General features: G+C 39.6%; 1 non-coding gene across 1 annotated transcript; it reads left to right on the top strand.

Annotated features, from left to right (window-relative positions):
* Positions 1-5,744: 5,744 nt before the first annotated feature.
* On the top strand, positions 5,745-5,852 carry LOC112781142 (small nucleolar RNA R71). The gene has a single exon (XR_003191936.1). It is a non-coding gene; the product is annotated as a small nucleolar RNA R71 (small nucleolar RNA).
* The last annotated feature ends 17,350 nt before the right edge of the window (positions 5,853-23,202 follow it).

A 23,202-nucleotide genomic window follows, 5' to 3' on the forward strand; every position in this document is an offset into this window, starting at 1 on the left:
GGCCAGCCCCCAAACGTGATCTAAAGATAAAACTAAAGATGTAAATACAATAGTAAAAAGTCCTATTTATACTAAACTAGTTACTAGGGTTTACAAAATGAGTAATTGATGCAGAAATCTACTTCCGGGGCCCACTTGGTGTGTGCTTGGGCTGAGCATTGAGCTTTACACGTGTAGAGGCTTCTCTTGGAGTTGAACGCCAGTTTGTAACCTGTTTCTGGCGTTTAACTCCACTTTGCAACCTATTTCTAGCGTTCAACGCCAGTTTACATCGTCTATCCTTAATCAAAGTATGAACTATTATATATTGCTGGAAAGCCCTGGATGTCTACTTTCCAACGCAATTGTGAGCGCGCCATTTGGAGTTCTGTAGCTCCAGAAAATCCACTTTGAGTGCAGGGAGGTTAGAATCCAACAGCATCTGCAGTCCTTCTTCAACCTCTGAATCTGATTTTTGCTCAAGTCCCTCAATTTCAGCCAGAAAATACCTGAAATCACAGAAAAAGACACAAACTCATAGTAAAGTCCAGAAATGTGATTTTTATTTAAAAACTAATAAAAATATACTAAAAACTAACTAAATTATACTGAAAACTATGTAAAAACAATGCCAAAAAGCGTATAAATTATCTGCTCATCACAACACCAAACTTAAATTGTTGCTTGTCCCCAAGCAACTGAAAATCAAATAGGATAAAAAGAAGAGAATATACTATAAATTCCAAAATATCAATGAAACTTAGCTCCAATCAGATGAGCGGGACTTGTAGCTTTTTGCCTCTTGAATAGTTTTGGCATCTTACTTTATCCATTGAGGTTCAGAATGATTGGCATCTATAGGAACTCAGAGTTCAGATAGTGTTATTGATTCTCCTAGTTCAGTATGTTGATTCTTGAACACAGCTACTTTATGAGTCTTGGCCGTGGCCCTAAGCACTTTGTTTTCCAGTATTACCAGCGGATACATAAATGCCACAGACACATAACTGGGTGAACCTTTTCAGATTGTGACTCAGCTTTGCTAAAGTCCCCAATTAGAGGTGTCCAGGGTTCTTAAGCACACTCTTCTTTTGCTTTGGACCTTGACTTTAACCGCTCAGTCTCAAGTTTTCACTTGACACCTTCACGCCACAAGCACATGGTTAGGGACAGCTTGGTTTAGCCGCTTAGGCCAGGATATTATTCCTTTAGGCCCTCCTATCCACTGATGCTCAAAGCCTTGGGATCCTTTTTATTACCCTTGCCTTTTGGTTTTAAGGGCTATTGGCTTTTTGCTCTTGTCTTTTGGTTTTAAGAGCTTTTGGCTTTTTCTGCTTACTTTTTCTTTTTCTTTCTATTATTTTTTCGCCATTTTTCTTTTTTTTTTTCGCAAGCTTTCTGTATTCACTGCTTTTTCTTGCTTCAAGAATCAATTTTATGATTTTTTATATTATCAAATAACATTTCTCCTTATCATCATTCTTTCAAGATCCAACATATTTAACATTCTTAAACAACAACTTCAAAAGACATATGCACTGTTCAAGCATTCATTCAGAAAACAAAAAGTATTGTCACCACATCAAGATAATTAAACTAGTTTCAAGGATGAATTTAAAACCATGTACTTCTTGTCCTTTTGTAATTAAAACATTTTTCATTTAAGAGAGGTGATGGATTCATAGGACATTCATAACTTTAAGGCATAAACATGTAAATACTAATGATCATGAAGACACAAACATAAAGCATAATAAACAAAAAACAGGAAAATAGAAGAACAAGGAGATTAAGGAATGAGTCCACCTTAGTGGGGATAGCGTCTTCCTCTTCTTGAAGTGCCAATGGAGTTTTTGAGCTCCTCTATGTCTCTTCCTTGTCTTTGTTGTTCCTCCCTCATAGCTCTTTGATCTTCTCTAATTTCATGGAGGATGATGGAGTGCTCTTGGTGCTCCATCCTTAGTTGTCCCATGTTGGAACTTAATTCTCCTAGGGAAGTGTTGATTTGTTCCCAATAGTTTTGTAGAGAAAAGTGCATCCCTTGAGGCATCTCAGGGATTTCATGGTAAGGAATTTCCTCATGCTCATGTTGAGGTCCATGCTCTCTTGTTTGCTCCATCCTTTTCTTAGTGATGGGCTTATCCTCTTCAATGAGGATGTCTCCCTCTATGTCAATTCCAGCCGAATTGCAGAGGTGGCAAATGAGATGAGAAAATGCTAACCTTGCCAAATTAGAGGACTTGTCAGCCACCTTGTAGAGTTCTTGAGGTATAATCTCATGAACTTCCACTTCCTCCCCAATCATGATGCTATGGATCATGATGGCCCGGTCTATAATAACTTCAGACCGGTTGCTAGTAGGAATGATTGAGCGTTGAATGAATTCCAACCATCCTCTAGCTACTGGTTTGAGGTCATGCCTTCTTAGTTGAACCGGCTTGCCACTTGAGTCAATTTTCCATTGAGCTCCTTCCTCACATATGTCTTTGAGGACTTGGTCCAACCTTTGATCAAAGTTGACCCTTCTTGTGTAGGGGCGTGAGTTCTCTTCCATCATTGGCAAGTTGAACGCCAGCCTCACATTTTCCGGACTGAAATCTAAGTATTTCCCCCGAACCATGGTAAGCCAATGCTTTGGATTTGGGTTCACACTTTGATCATGGTTCCTAGTGATCCATGCGTTTGCATAGAACTCTTGAACCATTAGGATCCCGACTTGTTGAATGGGGTTGGTGAGAACTTCCCAACCTCTTCTTTGGATCTCAAGTCGGATCTCCGGATACTCATTCTTCTTGAGCTTGAAAGGAACCTCAGGGATCACTTTCTTCTTGGCTACAACTTCATAGAAGTGGTCTTGAAGGACCTTAGAGATGAATCTCTCCATCTCCCATGACTCAGAGGTGGAAGCAATTGCCTTCTCTTTCCTCTTTCTAGAGGTTTCTCTGGCCTTAGGTGCCATAAATGGTTATGAAAAAATAAAAAGCAATGCTTTTTTACCACACCAAACTTAAAATGTTTGCTCGTCCCCGAGCAAAAGAAGAAAGAAAGAAGTAGAAGAAGAAGAGAAATGGAGGAGATGGAGGGAGAAGTGATTTCGGCCAAGGGTGAAGAGAGGGTTGTGTTGTGTGAAAATGAAGAAGGAATGAGGGGTTTATATAGGAGTGGGGAGGGGTTTAGGGTTCGGCCATTTAGGGTTGGGTTTGGGAGGGAAATTATTTTGAATTTTGAAGGTAGGTGGGGTTTATGAGGAAGAGAAGATGGATGTGATTGGTGAAGAGGTGATGGGAAAGAGTGATTGAGTTGATTGGTGAGGGGTATTTGGGGAAGAGAGTCATGAAAAGGTGTGAAAAGGAGAGAAAAAGGGTAGGTGGAGATCCTGTGGGGTCCACAAATTCTGAGGAGATCTTGTGGGGTCCACAGATCCAGTGGGGACAAGGACTTAACATCCCTGCTCCAATTAGGCGTGTAAACGCCCTCTGTAGGCAATCCTGGCGTTTAACGCCAGATTGTAGCATGTTTCTGGCGTTAAACGCCACTTCCATACTTGTTTTGGGCATTCAACGCCAGTCTATAGCATGTTTCTGGCGTTGAACGCCAGTGTGGTGCATGTTTCTGGCGTTAAACGCCAGTCTGATGCTTGTTTCTGGCATTTAACGCCAGCTTTCCTCTGGGTGTAATCCTGGCGTTTAAACGCCAGACTGCTGCTTGTTTCTGGCGTTTAACGCCAGTTTCATGCTCTGTTCTGGCGTTAAACGCCAGCCAGATGCTCCTTACTAGCATTTAAACGCCAGTAAGCCCTTCCTCCAGGGTGTTCTGTTTTCAATGCTGTTTTTCATTCTGTTTTTGATTTTTTTTTTGTTTTAGTTTTTGTGACTCCACATGATCATCAACCTAATAAATCATGAAATAATAAAGAGAAAATAAAATAAAAATGATTAAATAACATTGGGTTACCTCCCAACAAGCGCTTCTTTAATGTCAATAGCTTGACAGTGAGCTCTCATGGAGCCTCACATATAATCAGAGCAAGTTTGGGACCTCCCAATACCAAACTTAGAGTTTGGATATGGGAGCTCAACACCAAACATAGAGTTTGGTTGTGGCCTTCCAACACCAAACTTAGAGTTTGGATATGGGAGCTCAACACCAAACTTAGAGTTTGGTTGTGGCCTTCCAACACCAAACTTAGAGTTTGACAGTGGGGGCTTTGGTTGACTCTGTAGTAAGAGAAGCTTTTCATGCTTCCTCTCCATGGTTACAGAAGGAGATCCTTGAGTTTTAAACACAAGGTTATCCTCATTTAGTTGAAGGATCAATTCTCCTCTGTCCACATCAATCACAGCTCTTGCTGTGGCTAGGAAGGGTCTTCCAAGGATGATGGATTCATCCTCCTCCTTCCCAGTATCCAGGATTATGAAATCAGCAGGGATGTAAAGGCCTTCAACCTTTACTAGCACGTCTTCTACTTGTCCATAAGCCTGTTTTCTTGAGTTGTCTGCCATCTCTAATGAGATTCTGCCAGCTTGCACCTCAAAGATTCCCAGTTTCTCCATTACAGAGAGTGGCATGAGGTTTATCCCTGACCCAAGGTCACATAGAGCCTTCTCAAAGGTCATGGTGCCTATGGTACAAGGTATTAAGAACTTTCCAGGATCCTGTTTCTTCTGAGGCAATTTCAATTGATCCAGATCACTCAGTTCATTGGTGAGCAAGGGAGGTTCATCTTCCCAAGTCTCACTACCAAATAATTTGGCATTCAGCTTTAGGATTGCACCAAGGTACTTGGCAATTTTCTCTTCAGTAATATCTTCATTCTCTTCAGAAGAAGAATACTCATCAGAGCTCATGAATGGCATAAGGAGGTTCAATGGAATCTCTATGGTCTCTAGTTGAGCCTCAGATTCCTTTGGTTTCTCAGAGGGAAACTCCTTATTGATCACTGGACGTCCCAGGAGGTCTTCCTCACTTGGATTCACGTCCTCTCCTTCCCTTGTAGGTTTGGCCATGATGGTTAAATCAATGGCCTTGCACTCTCTTTTTGGATTCTCTTCTGTATTGCTTGGGAGAGTACTAGGAGGGGTTTCAGTGACTCTTTTACTCAGCTGGCCCACTTGTGCTGCCAGATTTCTAATGGAAGACCTTGTTTCATTCATGAAACTTAAAGTGGCCTTAGATAGATCAGCGACTGTGTTTGCTAAGCTAGATGGATCCTGCTCAGAACTCTCTGTCTTTTGCTGAGTGGATGATGGAAAAGGCTTGCTATTAAACCTGTTTCTTCCACCATTGTTAAAGCCTTGTTGAGGCTTTTGTTGATCCTTCCATGAGATATTTGGATGATTTCTCCATGAGGGATTATAGGTGTTTCCATAGGGTTTCCCCATGTAATTTACCTCTGCTATTGCAGGGTTCTCAGGATCATAAGCTTCTTCTTCAGAAGATGCCTCTTGAGTACTGTTGGATGCAGCTTGCATTCCATTCAGACTCTGAGAAATCATATTGACTTACTGAGTCAATATTTTGTTCTGAGCCAATATGGCATTCAGAGTATCAATTTCAAGAACTCCCTTCTTCTGAGGCGTCCCATTACTTACAGGATTCCTCTCAAAAGTGTACATGAACTGGTTATTAGCAACCATGTCAATGAGTTCTTGAGCTTCTGCAGGTGTTTTCTTTAGGTGAATGGATCCACCTGCAGAATGGTCCAATGACATCTTTGATAACTCGGACAGACCATCATAGAATATATCCAGAATGGTCCATTCTGAAAGCATGTCAGAAGGGCACTTTTTGGTCAGTTGCTTATATCTCTCCCAAGCTTCATAGAGGGATTCTCCTTCTTTCTGTCTGAAGGTTTGAACATCCACTCTAAGCTTACTAAGCTTTTGAGGAGGAAAGAACTTGGCTAAGAAAGCCGTGACCAGCTTATCCCAAGAGTTCAGGCTATCTTTGGGTTGAGAGTCCAACCATACTCTAGCTCTGTCTCTTACAGCAAACGGGAAAAGCATAAGCCTGTAGACCTCGGGATCAACCCCATTGGTCTTAACAGTATCACAGATCTGCAAGAATTCAGTTAAGAACTGAAAAGGATCTTCAGATGGAAGTCCATGAAACTTGCAGTTCTGGTGCATCAGAGAAACTAATTGACATTTCAGCTCAAAGTTGTTTGCTCCAATGGCAGGGATGGAGATGCTTCTTCCATGTAAATTGGAATTACGTGCAGTAAAGTCACCAAGCATCCTCCTTGCATTATTATTATTTTCGGCTGCCATCTCCTCTTCCTGTTCAAAAATTCCTGTAAGGTTGTCTCTGGATTGTTGTATTTTAGCTTCTCTTAGTTTCCTTTTCAGAGTACTTTCAGGTTCAGGATCTGCTTCAACAAGAATGTTCTTGTCCTTACTCCTGCTCATATGAAAAAGAAGAAAACAGAAAATAATAGGGATCCTCTTTGCCTCAGTAGAGAGAGGTTCCTTTATGTGAGTAGAAGAAGAAAAGAATGTAATGTAAAGAAGATAAGAGGAAAAACTCGAACACAGAGAGGGAGGTGGTGTTCGAATTTTTGGATGGGAGAGAAGTGTTAGTAGATGAATAAATAAATAGAAGGAGATGAGAGAGAGAATTTCAAAATTTAATTAAAATAAAAATTAAAATTGAAAGTTAGATTTCGAAAATTAAAGTTGAAATTAAATTAAAATTAAAACAATTAGTTAATTAAAAAGGAATTTTGAAAAAGGAGAGAGGGAATTTTCGAAAATAAGAGAGAGAGGATTAGTTAGGTAGTTTTGAAAAAGATATGATTGAAACAAAAAGATAAGATTGATTGAAAAAGTTTTGAAATTTGTTTTTAAGAAAGATATTATTGAAATTTAAAAAGATGTGATTGAAACAAAAGGATAGGATGTGAAAATAAATTTTAAAAAGATAAGAAGTTAGAAAAGATTTTAAAATTGAATTTGAAAAAGATATGATTGAAATTTTAATTTGAAAAAGATTTGAAAAGAAAATTAAAAAGATTTGATTTTGAAAACTAAAGTTGATTACTTGACTAACAAGAAACTAAAAAGATATGATTCTAGAGTTTAAAGATTGAATCTTTCTTAATAAGCAAGTAACAACTTGAAATTTTTCAATCAATCATATTAAATGTTAGTAAAGATTTTGAAAATTAAGAAATAAAATAAAAAAGCTTTTGAAAATCAAATTTAAAAAGTTTTCGAAAATATGAAGGTAAAATGAAAAAGATTTGATTTTTGAAAAAGATTTTGAAAAGATAAGATTTTTAAATTGAAAATTTGATTTGATTCATAAGAAACAATTAAATTTAAAAACTTTTTGACTAAATCAAATCATATTTTCGAAAATTTTGAGTAAAATAAGGAAAAGATATTTTTTATTTTTGAATTTTTAATGAAGAAAGAGAAAAACATGAAAAAGACTCATAACATAAAAATTATGAATCAAAACACACAATGCATGCAAGAACACTATGAATGTCAAGATGAACACCAAAAACACTTTGAAGATCGAGATGAATATCAAGACTTATTTTTGAAAATTTTTAATGAAAGAAAAACATGCAAGACACCAAACTTAGAAATTTTCAAACTTTAGAAACTAACAAATTAAAAATGCATATGAAAAACAAGAAAAGACACAAAACAAGAAAATATGAAGATCAAACAAGAAGACTGGCCAGGAACAACTTGAAGATCATGAAGAACATATGATGAATTTTCGAAAATTCTTGAGAAAAAGAAATACATGCAAGACACCAAACTAAAAAAAATTGACTCTAGACTCAAACAAGAAACACAAAAATATTTTTGATTTTATGAATTTGCAAATTTTTTGTATTTTTCGAAAAATTAATTGGGAAAAACGAAAAAAGAAAAATTTTTTTTTTGTATTTTTCGAATATAAGAAATAAAAAGCTTAAAAATAAAATAAAATTACCTAATCTGAGCAATAGGATGAACCGTCAGTTGTCCAAACTCGAACAATCCCCGGCAACGGCGCCAAAAACTTGGTGTGCGAAATCGTGATCATTCCTTCCTTGGTAACGGCGCTAAAAACTCAATACGCATGTTTATGATCTTATATCTGTTTCACAACTTCGTACAACTAACCAGCAAGTGCACTGGGTCGTCCAAGTAATAAACCTTACGTGAGTAAGGGTCGATCCCACGGAGATTGTCGGCTTGAAGCAAGCTATGGTCACCTTGTAAATCTCAGTCAGGCGGATTCAAATATATTAAGAGATTATAGTTTATTAAAAGATAAATAAAATAGGATAGAGATACTTATGTAATTCATTGGTGAGAATTTCAGACAAGCGTATAGAGATGCTTTCGTCCCTCTGAACCTCTGATTTCCTGCTGTCTTCATCCAATCCTTCCTACTCCTTTCCATGGCAAGCTTTATGTAGGGAATCACCGTTGTCAATGGCTACTTCCCATCCTCTCTGTGAAAATGGTCCAATGCGCTGTCACTACATGGCTAATCATCTGTCGGTTCTCGATCATACTGGAATAGGATTTACTGTCCTTTTGCGTCTGTCACTACGCCCAGCACTCGCGAGTTTGAAGCTCGTCACAGCCATCCCTTCCCAGATCCTACTCGAAATACCACAGACAAGGTTTAGACTTTCCGGTTCTCAGGAATGGCCATCCATGGGTTCTAACTTATACCACAAAGACACTAATAACTCGGACTCGGTCCCCTGTATTAGATATCCAAGAGATATCCATTCAATCTAAGGTAGAACAGAAGTGGTTGTCAGGCACGCGTTCATAAGTTGAGAATGATGATGACTGTCACGATCATCACATCCATCATATTGAAGTGCGAATGAATATCTTAGAAGCGGAATAAGTTGAATTGAATAGAAAAACAGTAGTACTTTGCATTAATCTTTGAGGAACAGCATAGCTCCACACCTTAATCTATGGTGTGTAGAAACTCTACCGTTGAAAATACATAAGTGATGAAGGTCCAGGCATGGCCGAGAGGCCAACCCCCAAACGTGATCTAAAGATAAAACTAAAGATGTAAATACAATAGTAAAACGTCCTATTTATACTAAACTAGTTACTAGGGTTTACAAAATGAGTAATTGATGCAGAAATCCACTTCTGGGGCCTACTTGGTGTGTGCTTGGGCTGAGCATTGAGCTTTACACGTGTAGAGGCTTCTCTTGGCGTTTAACTCTACTTTGCAACCTGTTTCTGGTGTTTGACTCCAGAATGCAGCATGGGACTGGCGTTCAACGCCAGTTTACGTCGTCTATCCTTAATCAAAGTATGGACTATTATATATTGCTGGAAAGCCCTGGATGTCTAATTTCCAAAGCAATTAAGAGCGCGCCATTTGGAGTTCTGTAGCTCCAGAAAATCCACTTTGAGTGCAGGGAGGTCAGAATCCAACAGCATCTGCAGTCCTTCTTCAACCTCTGAATCTGATTTTTGCTCAAGTCCCTCAATTTCAGCCAGAAAATACATGAAATCACAGAAAAACACACAAACTCATAGTAAAGTCCAGAAAATGTGATTTTTATTTAAAAACTAATAAAAATATACTAAAAACTAACTAAATTATACTGAAAACTATGTAAAAACAATGCCAAAAAGCGTATAAATTATCCGCTCATCAAGAAGCCATGATAGTTGTAGAGGAGGAAGTGGTTGAAGATTTAGGAGATGCTGAACCTCCATGGGAATCAAGAACCGTAAAGGATTCCGCTGAGAAGTCCGAAATTGATGCCAAGGAGGACAGTACACAACCTCCACAGCATATGCCTTGTGAAAAATTGGACAGAACAGACCAAGAAGTTGATTCCATGGGCAGTGACGATCTTGAATCAAGCTCTCCTAGTCACGAACTCGCATCCGCAACTGATATCCTTGAGCCTGAAGAACCTTACCCAAGTGAATACGAAGATAACGTCGATGTAGATTTCTCTCAACCTCCAACATATGACTTAAGTGATGAGGAAGACATAGAAGACTTTGATCAGGACGCAGTTGCAGCTGAAGAATTTTGCAAAGAAGTGGAGGAATTCACAAAAGATTACAAGGGAATAGAACTTACAAAACCACTAGAAACACCTATCTCAAGGCCATTACCACCTAATACAAGCTTCAAGAAGGTACAATCCTTAACCTTTATCTTTACTTTTTCACTTGAATATGGTTTGCTTGAAACAGATGGCCAGCTTAGAGCTCTCGGTGGCTTTAAGAGTAAGAGGGAAATGGCTCATACTCAGAGCTGGTGTACAAGATTCAATAAGGTTTCACGTTTCAATTTGAAGTGCAAGGATTGGTATCAAGTTCAATTGAATGGGTCACGGAAGACATTTAGTCATCCTAGTGAGAATACTATTTCTAAACTGCCCGGATGGAAAAATATAGGTCAAGACAAAGGCGGATTTAAAAGCAAAGTTTGGGATCCTGGAATCTATTCTGACATTCGTCACCCCGGGAGCCTGAGAACCTGTTTGAAGTTTCTCAAAAGCTTTACATGACTAGTTTGGGACCCCGGAGGCTGTTGGCATTCCAAACATTGGTGGAGATTTCTGGATGAATTTAAGCATAAGCCACCATAACAGGAAGCTCATCCAATGTCCAACTTAAGGACTTTAACTAAAAGTGCTAGGCGGGAGACAACCCACCATTGTATGGTCGTTTCTTTTTCAATTTTTATTTTGTACTGTTTGATTTTATGTTATATTATTTTTATTGAACCTGGATGTCACTCATAGCATTTGCATTAGCATTACATACTGCATAATTGCATACCTGCATATATAAAAAAAAGGGAAAGCGTGCGACGCGACCGCACTGCTAACGCGTTCGCGTCAGTTGTGACAACCACCTCCCACGCGTCCGCGTCAATCACGCGAACGCGTGATCTAGAAATCGGCGTAAAAATCCAACGCCCAGAAATCTGGGATGGAATCGTGCGGCTAGTGTGCGTTTAGCACAAAACGGCCCACGCATCCGCGTCTCTGACGCGATCGCGTCACTTGCAAAACACCCATCCCACGCGAAAGCGTGAGCGACGCGTCCGCGTCACGTGGATTGCACAACACCCTAAATAGAGACAGAGAGTTGCGCTGAAACGACGCTGGACTTGTGCGTTTAGCACAATTTCCAGTGACGCGGTCGCGTGCCTCATGCGACCGCGTCATTGATCCTTTTACCCATTCCATGCGATCGCGTCACTCACGCGATCGCGTCAACCCCATTCCCCTCTAGCCACATGACCACGTGCCCCACGCGTTCGCGTGGATTCAAATCCACTAACTCCAGTGACGTGAAACCCTACCCCCATCGCGCCCATTCTCCCCCCCAAAGCCCCCCCACTGCTCCCTCTCAGCCCCTCGCTACCCACAACCACCACCACTTACCCCAACCACCTCCGACCGCTGCACCACCCCCACCAACCCGGACCCACTGCGACGCCCACCCCCCTCCTTCTTCCTTCTCCCCTCCTTCTCCTTCTCCTCCCCTTTCTCTCCACTCCACCACCACGGCCAGCCACCGCCACCGCACCATCACTGCCGCGCCTCCCACCACCAACACCCTCACCCCCTCCATTCCTTCCTCCTTAACCTCCTCTCTACCATTACCCCAACCCTAACCTAGCACCACCAAACCACCGCCGCGTCAACCACGGTTCGCCGCCGCACCGCTCTATGTCACCGCCGCATTGCCGCCAATACCACCCCACTCCGACCACCTCTCTTCGTTCCATACTTGTGCCTCTAACCACCAGGTTCCGCTGAACGCCATTTTTCTTTCATTCATAGTTAGTTGCATATTTTTTAGTTTTTGTTTAGAATTAGGATAGTTAGAGATGTTTGTTGTAGTGGATTCTAGGTGGTTAGGTAGCTAGGATGTGGTTAGTGAATTTAGGCCTGCTAATTGCACCGTACTTGTTGCTTGTTTTACCTATTCTGCAATTCTGTTCTGCCTGTGATGTTAGTATTGTTCATATGATGTTCTTACTGTTCATGCTGCTATTGAGACTGCTCTTTCATGTTCATATTATTTATGTCTATTTGCAGATTTATTTTAATTTCTATGAACTATTCTGCTTGCTGTTTATTACTCGGGAACATCCAATTTTAGCCGGAATGCTGCCCAATTTTCTGTAAATTGTTTTGATTTTAGTAAATATTTTGGTTTTGGCAATTTGAATTTGGCATTACTTAACTTTTCCCAAACCACTTCATGAATGCATGGGCTAGCATTCTTATTCCTTTCGATTTCCTGGTTAATAAATTGCACTATTGATGATTCGATTTTAATTTTTTGCTATTTTTATATCTTTATGAATCATCATCACTATCCTGATATTTTTGCATATGAGTTGACTAGTCTTTAAATTTATGAAATTCTTGTTACTTAGGAAACAATTCTCAATGCCACTTACTTTAACTTTCTTTCTCCTAACTCACTGCTTTCCACTTTTTCACTTTTAACCACTTTTAACTTTCTAACTTCTCCTTGCTTTTTACCTAACTCCTTCAACTTTTTCACTCATGGCATGATTATTATTTTTCCTAATTAACAGGTATTCTACTTATAACATATTTTGGAATGTAATTTCTCATCTCAGCTTTTTAACTCCGAAACAATCCAAAATGCACAATTATTCAACTCATTTCATAATTCTACTGCTCCTTTGCCACTATGTGCTTATCTTGTTATTTGCCTACTTGTTTTCCTGTTTTTATTATATCCTAGATTTCTGTTTTTCAGGATGTCTGACCCTCAAAGAAAAGGAAAAGGCAAAGCCACAATTGGCAAACAGAAAAGAGGTGAATCCTCTATGCCTATCCTGGACATTATGCATGATGACTCCTGGCGGGAAAAGCATTTTACCCCGCAGGAGAAGGCTGGCCAGCTCCTCCCTGCTAATGTTCCAATTAAATTTGCAAACTGATACTGTGAGCTGAAGTATCCAATGTTTGCCACCTCTAGAAACCTGTACCTGGAGCGAACTCTGAAATTTCCAGAAGAACTAAAACAGTACACCTCTGATCAGATCAAACAGAGAGGCTGGTTCTTCTTGGAGAGAAACCTGACAGAAGTCAATGCTTCCTGGGTAAGAGAGTTTTACTGCAACTATTTCAAGACTTCCCTGGATGCAGTGCACCTCAGAGGGAAACAGATATTGGTAACTGAGGAAGCCATTGAGGATATTCTGCGCCTTCAGCCTAAGTCCGATAAGCCTGACGGTTACCAAAAGGCTGAAGAGGATATGAGGTTTATGCGATTTGACTGGGATGCTGTCAAGGAGAGGTTAGCCCTTGATCCGACTGTCCCATGGGTCATGGGTAAGAACACCACAATGCCTAAAGGAATCAAGCTTATGTATCTGAATGATGAGGCTCGGCTCTGGCACCAGATCCTGAGTAACTTTGTTATGCCAAGCACTCATGACACGGAGCTGCCTGCTACTATGATCACCCTTCTCTGGTGTGTGCTGGAGGGTAAGGACCTGTATCTGTCACGATTCATCCGGCACTATATGGCTAGGGTCCATGTCAGAGGCACCCTTCCTTTTCCTTACCAGGTCACCCAGCTAGGCCGTCGAGCTGACGTGCCTTCGGAGGATGCTGATGAGAAGCCACCTGCTGCGGACTGCAAGAAGATTATCCCTTACAGCAGGAAGTTTCGAGCTTTAGGCTATACACCTCCATTCCTGACCGCTTCTGATGAGACAGCCACACCTTCAGCTGCCCCCTTCTTCTTCCACTGCTGCACCAGCCCCACCCACTGCACCTCCACCTGCCTCAGAGCCCGTTTACCACCTGGTGCACCGCTTATTCCAGCAGCTGGACCAGATGGAGTGCCGCAACAAGCGGCGATATAAGAGATCTGAACATCGCAACAAGCGACGCTATGAGCACCTCAAGATGATGATCCGATCTGGCAGCGACTTCCCCTCCGAGCCTGACACACCATCAGAGCCATCTGAGGAGGAGGCAGACGAGCATGAGGAGGAGACCCATCCACAGAGAGAGGTCGAGCATGCAGGCTCAGAGCAGGCTGCGCCACAGTAGGAGGAGCCACACCAGATACAGGCTGCAGATACAGAGATTCCTATCCAGTCAGAGCCTCCACTGCAGCAGACAGATCCTCCTACCCTTATCCAGTCTGTAGACCCTCAGGCCACCACAGAGACTCCAGCAGCCCACCCTTCCGGTGATGACATTCCTTCACACCCAGCTTGAGTGAGCATCGCGGACGATGTTTTATTTTAAGTGTGGGGAGGTAGCCATCCCTGGCATATCTTTTTGGTGAACCACTACAGACTCTTTTTATCTTATTTTGTTTATTTTTCTGTATTTTTATCTTTATTTTTACTTTTCAGTACTTATACATTGTTCTTTTGCTATATTTTTACTTTATTTCCGCATTTTGCACTTTAGTTTATATTTTAGCCATTTAGTTTAGTTGCAGTTCTAAACTTATTAGTTATAAAATATGTGGATTAATTAGTATAGTTTACCCTTTTAGTATATGATAGTTTGGTTTAAATTAAAAATAAAAAGGAAGTAAACTAGAGACTTTAACATAATCAAAACAATCCACACCCCTTGTATATATAGCATTACATGTTAGTTAGTTAACAACATTTCATCAAGGAACAACACTAAAACTTTAAAGGCACCCTAAGATTTACATTGAGAATAATGGGAACTCTTAATTTTTACTTGCATGACATGTGAAACTGATATATGATTTTTGAGCTAGAGAACACACAGCCTGTGAGTTTTGAGCTTAATTGTATGGTTACATTTAAACCATAATTTTTATTCCTGTGTGTTTTGTCCTTCTTTTTTATTCTGGTGTTCTTTACTTTGTTTTAATCTATATGTCCAATTATAGAGTTTATATACATACTAAGAGATGATTGAGGCCATCATTTAAATTTTTCCTCACTTATCCCAAATTAGCCTACCTTTCACATCACCCTTGTTAGCCCCCTTGAGCTCTTTAATCCCCTCTTGTTCTATAAACCACATTACTAGCCTTAAGCAGAAAAACAAAATAAAAATCCCAAGTTGAATCCTTGGTTAGCTTAAGATAGAAATTGTGTGTTGTTTAAATGTGGGAAACTTTATGGGAACATGGATGATAGAAACAAAGATGGAAAGTTAAAAAGAATAAAGATGTTTCAAAATAAAAATTTGGGAAGCATGCTCATGTGAAATCAAAACAATTGAATTACCATGTGCATTAAAAAAAATTTATTTTTTTCGGTATTTAATAAAGGGGATACAAAAATTCCCCAATTGCAAATTAAACAAAATCAATGCACATGGGATAAAATTAAAGTTAATGCATGAGCTTGCAATATAAAGTGAGAAAATTTGGACAAATAGGTTAAGAAACTTTGAATTACAAAATATGTATGTTAGGTGAGATCTTAGACTAATCAAGGATTCACTTATTAGCTCACTTAGCCTTATACATATACCCTTACCTTTTCCTTGGTCCCATTACAACCTTGAAAAATACCTCATGATTTTTGTACATCTGTATTCTATAATTGTTGACTGGTTAGATGAAGAACAAAGTTATAGAAAGTAAGGATAAAAAGAAGAATAGAGTGATTAACCCAATAAACACTGAGTTACTAGAGAGTAAACACAAAATCCAGTGAGGGTTCAATAGCTCATCACCATATATCTCTGCTTGAATTGTTAATTGTCTTGCAAGTTTGTAAAAATATTTTTACCCATCTCAATTGTAAAAGTGCTTTAACATTATCTAGGGTTTGGCTATGCACATATATGATTCCTTGAGGATGTGAATTAATTTAACTACATGTAAGTTTTATATACAAGTGAATAATAATTAGAATTGCATGGCTCATTTAGGTAGTTTGAATTTAGAGTAGATTGCATTGCATGAGATTCCACCACTTTAACCTTACCTTACTCTTTATCTTGGACTTAGCATGAGGACATGCTATCGTTTAAGTGTGGGGAGGTTGATAAACCCATATTTTATGATATATTTTGTGCTTAATTTAAGTGATTTATTCAATCCTTCACCCACTTATTCATGTAAATTGCATGGTTTCACTTTCTCTTCCCTATTATGTGATATATGTGAAAAACATGTTTCCTATGCTTTAAAAATAATTATTTTAAATCACCTTTTATTACCATTCGATGCCATGATTTGTGTGTTGAGAAGTTTCAAATCTTCTAAGGCAGGAATGACTTAAGGGATGGAAAGGAAACATACAAAAATGGAAGGAAAGCACAAAATGGAGTTTTTAAAGAAAATGGCAGTGACGCGAACGCATGGACGACGCGGTCGCATGACCAGCGCGAAAAGGCAGCGACGCGAATGCGTGACTGACGCGGACGTGCGCCATGAGCAGTACACAGATGACGCGTACGCGTGACAAGGAAAACTACAGATGACGCGACCGCGTGACCCACGCGGACGCGTGACAGACGCCATGCACCAGAAATTACAGAAAATGCTCCCAGCAATTTCTGAAACCCTTTTTGGCCCAGATCCAAGTCCAGAAGTCACAGATTAGAGGTTGTAAAGTGGGGGAAAGCTTTCATTTATTAACGAGTCTTCAATTATTCACTGAGGATGAATTAGATGTAGTTTTTAGAGAGAGGTTCTCTCCTCTCTCTTAGGTTTTAGGATTAGGATTTCTTATTATTTCAATTTAGAATTTCAACTCTTCATTAGGTTCAATATTTCTTTTACTTTATATTTCTCTTTTACTTCCAGATACTTTAATGCTCTCATTCAATTACTTATGTTGCCAGATTGGCTTATGAACTCTTTATGTTTAGATTGATTTTCTATTTAATATAAATTGAGGTATTTCAGAATTATGATTGCTTTCCTTTATTTATATAAATAATTTAGATTTTTTCCTTTTTGCTTTGGTTGATTAATTGGTAACTCTTGAGTTGTCAAACTCATTGTGATTGATAATTGTTATCTTTGCTGATTGATTTAAATTCCTATAACTCTAGTCTCCCCTTAGGAGTTGACTAGGACTTTAGGTGTTAAATTGATTTATCCCATTGACTTACCTTCATAGTTAGAGGTTGACTTAGTGGAGAGCAAAATATAATTCTCATCACTATTGATAAGGATAACTAGGATAGGACTTCCGAATTTTCATACCTTGCCAAGAGTTTATTTTACAGTTATTTATTTATTTTACTTGTCATTTAAATTACTTGTTCCTTACTTTCAAAACCCCCAATCTACAAAACTCATAACCAATAATAAGAACACCTCGCTGCAGTTCCTTGAGAAGATGAACCGAGGTTTAAATACTTCGGTTATCAATTTTAAAGGGGTTTGTTACTTGTGACAACCAAAACTTTTGTAAGAAAGGTTGATTGCTTGGTTTAGAAACTATACTTGCAACGAGAATTTATTCTGAATTCTAAATCGTCAATCTTCAGTTCTTTACCAGCCTCCTGCCCTATTCTGGCGTTCAACGTCCAAAGGAGAAGAGACCAGCGTCCAACCCCCAAGAAGACCCCCTAGCCAGCATTCAATGCCCTAGAGGCCTCCTAGCACGTGGAGATCAACCAAGTTCAGCCCAAACACTCATCAAGTGGGCCTCAGAAGTAGATTTTAGCACTAAAAGGCTGTTTTACCCTTCTTATGTAATCCTTAGTCATTAGTCTAGTATTTATTTGAGAACTTTTACATATTTTAGAGACCTCTAACATATTTTTGAATTCCACATTGTATTTTCTATCAGTATCAGTAGGTTGAGGGGAGGAGCTCTGCTGAGTTTTATGGATTAATAAAGTACTACTGTTCTATCTCAATACATGTTTGATTTTCTTTTCTAAGATGTATATTTGTTCTTCATCATTATGAATACGTTAAACCAGCACAAGGTTATCTCATTCTACATGGGTTCAGAGTGAGTTCTTCATCGGACAATGATGAACCACTAGCTTGATTATACATCTCTTAGACGGCTAATCCACGACTTCGTTGGGACTTCTCGAGACACCAGTTCAGCCGAGGTACGGGGAGATTGGAGTCTTTGTGGTAGAGGCTAGAACCAAAGGTGCAGCATTCTCTGATCCGGAAGATTCGACCTTGTTTGTAGCGTTTTGAGTAAGATTGATGACAAGTCATCTTATGCTAGCTTTTCAAGCATTTTTTACTTGTTTCATAAGGTTTTATGCACTTTCTTGCATTGTAAGAAAGTGGTTTGGAGTGGAATTGCATGGTTTTGTTGAATCAATCAACCACCCTTTAATTGATACTAAATCATGAGGTTTAAGCTAAATTTAATTGGTTTTTTAATTATTTATAAATCTTGTGAATTTGGTGATACTTTGATTGGTTGTTTTGATTACTTGTAGGTGAAGAAAAAGAAGAAAACAAGAAAGCGTGGCCAAGGAAGCGTAGCTAAAGGAAGAGAAAGTGTGGCTCAACAAAGGAAAGAAACCATTGCGCTCTCTCCAATAGCTCAGCGCTCTCCATAAGAGCGCCACTCAAGGCCAGGGAAGCAAAGCATCAATGTTGTGCTCTCCTACTTAACCGAGCACAAAAATGAACCAAGGAAGCAAAGGAAAAGCACAATGCTCGGTTAATGCCACTCACTTTATCGAGCTCCATCCATAATAATTGCAAGGGGTAATGTTTGCCAATGAAAGCCCCAAGGATCGAACCAAGCACCTAAGGGGAGGAAGGGGCATTACTCATCAAGGAAAATAAGTCAAAAATTGGCCAAATGCATTCCCCAAAGGTTCGAACTTAAGGACGCCCCACTCAAGGCATGCGCTGCCTTTGTTGTCCTCACAAGGGAATTAGTGTTGAAATGCTTCCACCAAGGGTCGAACCTAGAGCCTCGTTAATAAGGAGAAGGATGCTGCGCTCTTGGCATTGACTGAGCGCTACCTTCTTTATTTGCTAGCAACATTGACACAGAACAAGGTTTGTGGGGCGAGACTTGACACGGCCAAGAGGGAAGCTTGTCGCGCAAATTTGGCACGCCAAGACAAGGCAATGCTGCACTCTTGGGGAAAGCTGAGCGCTACCCTGGAGCTTGTCACACACATTGCAAGACCAAGGCAAGGGAGAATGTGATGCTCTTGGCACCAACCGAGCACTCTATTGGGAGGAATCACCCATGGTCCCAAAAATCAACCAAAATTCCAATTTAATTCAATTCTTCACCAAATTAAAAAGTCCACTTAAATTCTAAAATCCAAAAAAGGAAGTGTATAAATGGAAGTTAGTTTGATTTAGAAAGGACCTTTTACCTTCTTTTAGAATTTTCACTTGTAATTTTGAGAGCTTTACTTTGATTTTGGATCTCTGAGTTTATTTTGGAGAATTGGGAAGGAGAATTGATCTCTCTTCTTCCTTGTTCTTACGTCTGCACCTCTTACTCTTTGTTTTGAATCTTGGATTAAGAATTGAAGGAATTCTATTTCATTCTTGATCTAAGATCTCTCTTGTTTAATTTTTGCATAATTTCAAAGAATTATGGTTTGGATCTAAGTTCTCTTTACTGCTTTCATCTTCCACTTCTTCTGCAATTGTCTTCTGCTTCTCTTGCAATTACTCTCTTGTTGGATCAAGGAAGGACTTGAGATCTAGAATTGTTTTCTAGTCTCCTCCACCCCTGAGATCTTCAACTTTCCTTTAGCTATTGCAATTGAGCTGCATTTTACTTTCTGTTTAGTTTCTCAAGTAATTTTCCTTTTCTTGTTTAGATTTGCTGCATCTCAATTCTTCTTCTACTTCTCTGCTGATTGTCATTTACTTTTTTCTTGTTTAATTTTTGCAATCCCAGTTCCCAAATCCTTTTATAATTCAAGCAATTTACATTTCTTACACTTTAAGCTTCAGTCATTTACATTTCTTGCAATCTAAGTTTCTGCAATTTACATTACTTGCACTTTAAGATTCAGCTTCTTTACTTTCTTTGCTCTTTAATTTACAGTCATTTATCCCTTTCCCTTTAAATTTCATGCAATTTAGCTTCTGTTGGATACAAATCACTCAAATCAACACTTGTTCGCTTGACTAAATTAACCACCTAACTAAAATTGCTCAATCCTTCAATCCCTGTGGGATCGACCTCACTCATGTGAGTTATTATTACTTGATGTGACCCGGTCCACTTGCCGGTGAGTTTAGGTGTTGGAATTTCGTTTTCAACCCATCAAATTTTTGCTGCCGTTGCCGGGGATTGATTAGATTGACAATGATTAAGTAAGGTGGTGGTCTAGATCAAGCACTTTTTCTTTTCTATTTCTTTAATTTCTAACAAGCACACTAACTATTTGAGACTTTGTCTCTACTAACTCTCACTGCACTCAAGTTACAGAGTGCTCTTGTGTTTCTTGTTGTTGTGGTTTTATGACAGAAGCAAGGAGAGGGATCCCTACCTTCTCTGAAACTGACGAAAGAACTCTTCGAAGGTTAAGAAGAGAAGAAAGAGGGAAAGGCATTGTTGGAGAAGAGAATTCAGAGGAAGAATTCCAAGAAATGGAAGAACTCTCAACGAACCCACCAGTAGGAGTGGCCAACAACAATGGTCAACCACCAAGGAGAGTATTGGCTTCTTATACATTTGCAAATCCTAGACATTGTGGGAGTAGCATCCTTAGCCCAAATGTCAATGCAAACAACTTTGAATTGAAGCCACAACTCATCACTTTGTTACAAAATAACTGTTCCTATGGAGGAGGGCCACTTGAAGATCCAAACCAACACTTATCCACTTTTCTAAGGATTTGTGATACTGTCAAATCCAACGGTATGCCTCTAGAGACATATAAATTACTGCTGTTCCCATTCTCATTGAGGGACAAAGCAGCTCAATGGCTTGAAACCTTTCCACAGGGAAGCATCACTAGCTGGGAGGATCTAGTGAATAAATTTTTGGCCAAGTTCTACCCCTCCTCAAAGGATCATCAGGCTTAAGACTGAGGTGCAAACTTTCACACAAATGGATGCTGAATCTCTCTATGAGGCATGGGAGAGGTACAAGGCCCTAATTAGAAAATGTCCCCCTGAGATGTTTAATGAATGGGACATCCTTCAAAACTTCTATGAAGGTTTGACTATGAAGGCACAGGAAGCACTAGATCATTCAGTCGGAGGCTCCTTACAATTGATGAAGACAGCAGAGGAAGCTCAAAACCTCATTGATATGGTGGCAAACAATCAATACTTCTTTGGCCATCAGAGACAACGCCAGCCATCACAAAGAAAAGGAGTGCTAGAGTTGGAAGGAGTAGACACAATCCTAGCTCAGCACAAAATAATGCAGCAGCAAATCCAACAACAATTTGAGCAAATGGCTAAAAGGATTGATAGCCTCCAAGTTGCAGTAGTAAACACAAGCCAACCATCAACCACATGGGGGCAAAATAAAGAGAGTCAAGAAGATCAGCAGCAAGAACAGATTCAATATGTGAACAACCAAGGCTCTGGCCAGAATGAGGTTTATGGTGACACCTACAATCCATCTTGGAAGAACCATCCAAACCTAAGATAGGGAGATAACCACACTCAAAACCAACAACCATGGCAAAGAAATTCAAACCAAAACAACTCAAGAAACAACCAAAACCACAACCAGCAAAACACTAATCCCAATCCATACAGAAAACCTCAAAACAACCACCCAAATTCCAGCTACTATCCACCCAATAACCAAACCACTAACCAAAATACCTACCATCAACCTTCACCATCTCACAACCAGCCACAACCATCACAGGACACCCAAAGAATCTCCAACTTAGAGATGTTGCTAGAAAAAATGCTGAAGAACCAAGAGATAACAAGCAAGAACCAAGAAGCCTCAATAAGAAACCTAGAGAGGCAGATGGGACAATTGTCCAAGCAAATTGTGATTGAAAGGCCAACAAGCTCACTCCCAAGTGATACCATTCCAAATCCTAAAGAGGAATGCAAAGCCATCCAATTGAGGAGTGGAAAGATCTTGGTGAGCAACAAAGAAAATAATAAGAGGCCTATAGACAATGACAAAGCTAGCAGTAAGGAAGAGGTGACAGCAAGCAAACAAGCTCAAGAGAAGCTTGAAGAGAAGGATGACCAGCCACAAGAATTAAGGAAAGGGAAGCAGGTAGTGGAGGAAGCATCTCAAGGGCAGAAGCATGCAGTGAAGACTTTCACACCTCCTTTGCCATACCCCCAAAGGTTCAACAAGAAAACTAAGGATCAACACTTTCCTAAATTCCTTGAAGACTTTAAGAAATTGGAGATCAATATTCCCTTGGCTGAAGCATTAGAGCAGATGCCTCTATATGCAAAATTCTTGAAGGAGCTCATTAACAAAAAGAGAAGCTGGCATGAGAAGGAGACCATTATGCTCACTAAAGAATGTAGTGCTGTGATCCAAAGGGGTATCCCACCAAAGCTTAAATATCCAGGGAGCTTTGTGATTTCATGCACCATAGGCAAGATGACATTGGAAAACACTCTATGTGATTTAGGTGCCAGCATCAACTTGATGCCTCTCTCAATGATGAGAAAGCTTGCTACAGAAGAAATCAAACCTACCAGGATGTCACTAGTGATGGCTGATAGATCAATCAAGACACCCAATGGGATTGTGGAAAATCTACTAGTGAAGGTTGGAAAATTTATCTTCCCTGCAAACTTTATGATCTTGGACACAGAAGGGGAAGGAAACAACTCAATCATTTTGGGAAGACCATTTCTAGCTACAGCAAGAGCTACTATTGATGTAGAAAAAGGAGAAATGACCTTTAGGGTGCACAATGAACAAATGGTCATCAATGTTTTCAAATCAATGCAACATCCCTTTGAGCAAGAAAACTACATGAAGGTGGATATGATAGAAAGCTTGGTAGAAGAAATGTTTGAAGCCAATTATCAAGAGCACCAGGAGGAACAAGAAGAGGAAGTGGCAAAAATATCCATTGAAGACAAGAAAGAGGATAAGCCAAAACAAGAGTTGAAGCCTCTTCCTCCTCACCTCAAGTACGTGTTTCTTGGGGAAGCAAAAGCCTTGCTAGTAATCATAAACTCCTCCTTGAACATGGAAGAAGAAACAAGGTTGATTGAAGTGTTGAAAGCTCACAAAACAGCCTTGGACTGGACAATTGAGGATATCAAAGGCATTAGCCCAGCCATTTGTATGCATAAAATTCTGTTGGAAGAAGAATCAAAGCCTGTAGTTCAACCCCAAAGA

The sequence above is a fragment of the Arachis hypogaea genome, chromosome 19, assembly GCF_003086295.3.
Source record: "Arachis hypogaea cultivar Tifrunner chromosome 19, arahy.Tifrunner.gnm2.J5K5, whole genome shotgun sequence".
Taxonomy (NCBI): domain Eukaryota; kingdom Viridiplantae; phylum Streptophyta; class Magnoliopsida; order Fabales; family Fabaceae; genus Arachis; species Arachis hypogaea.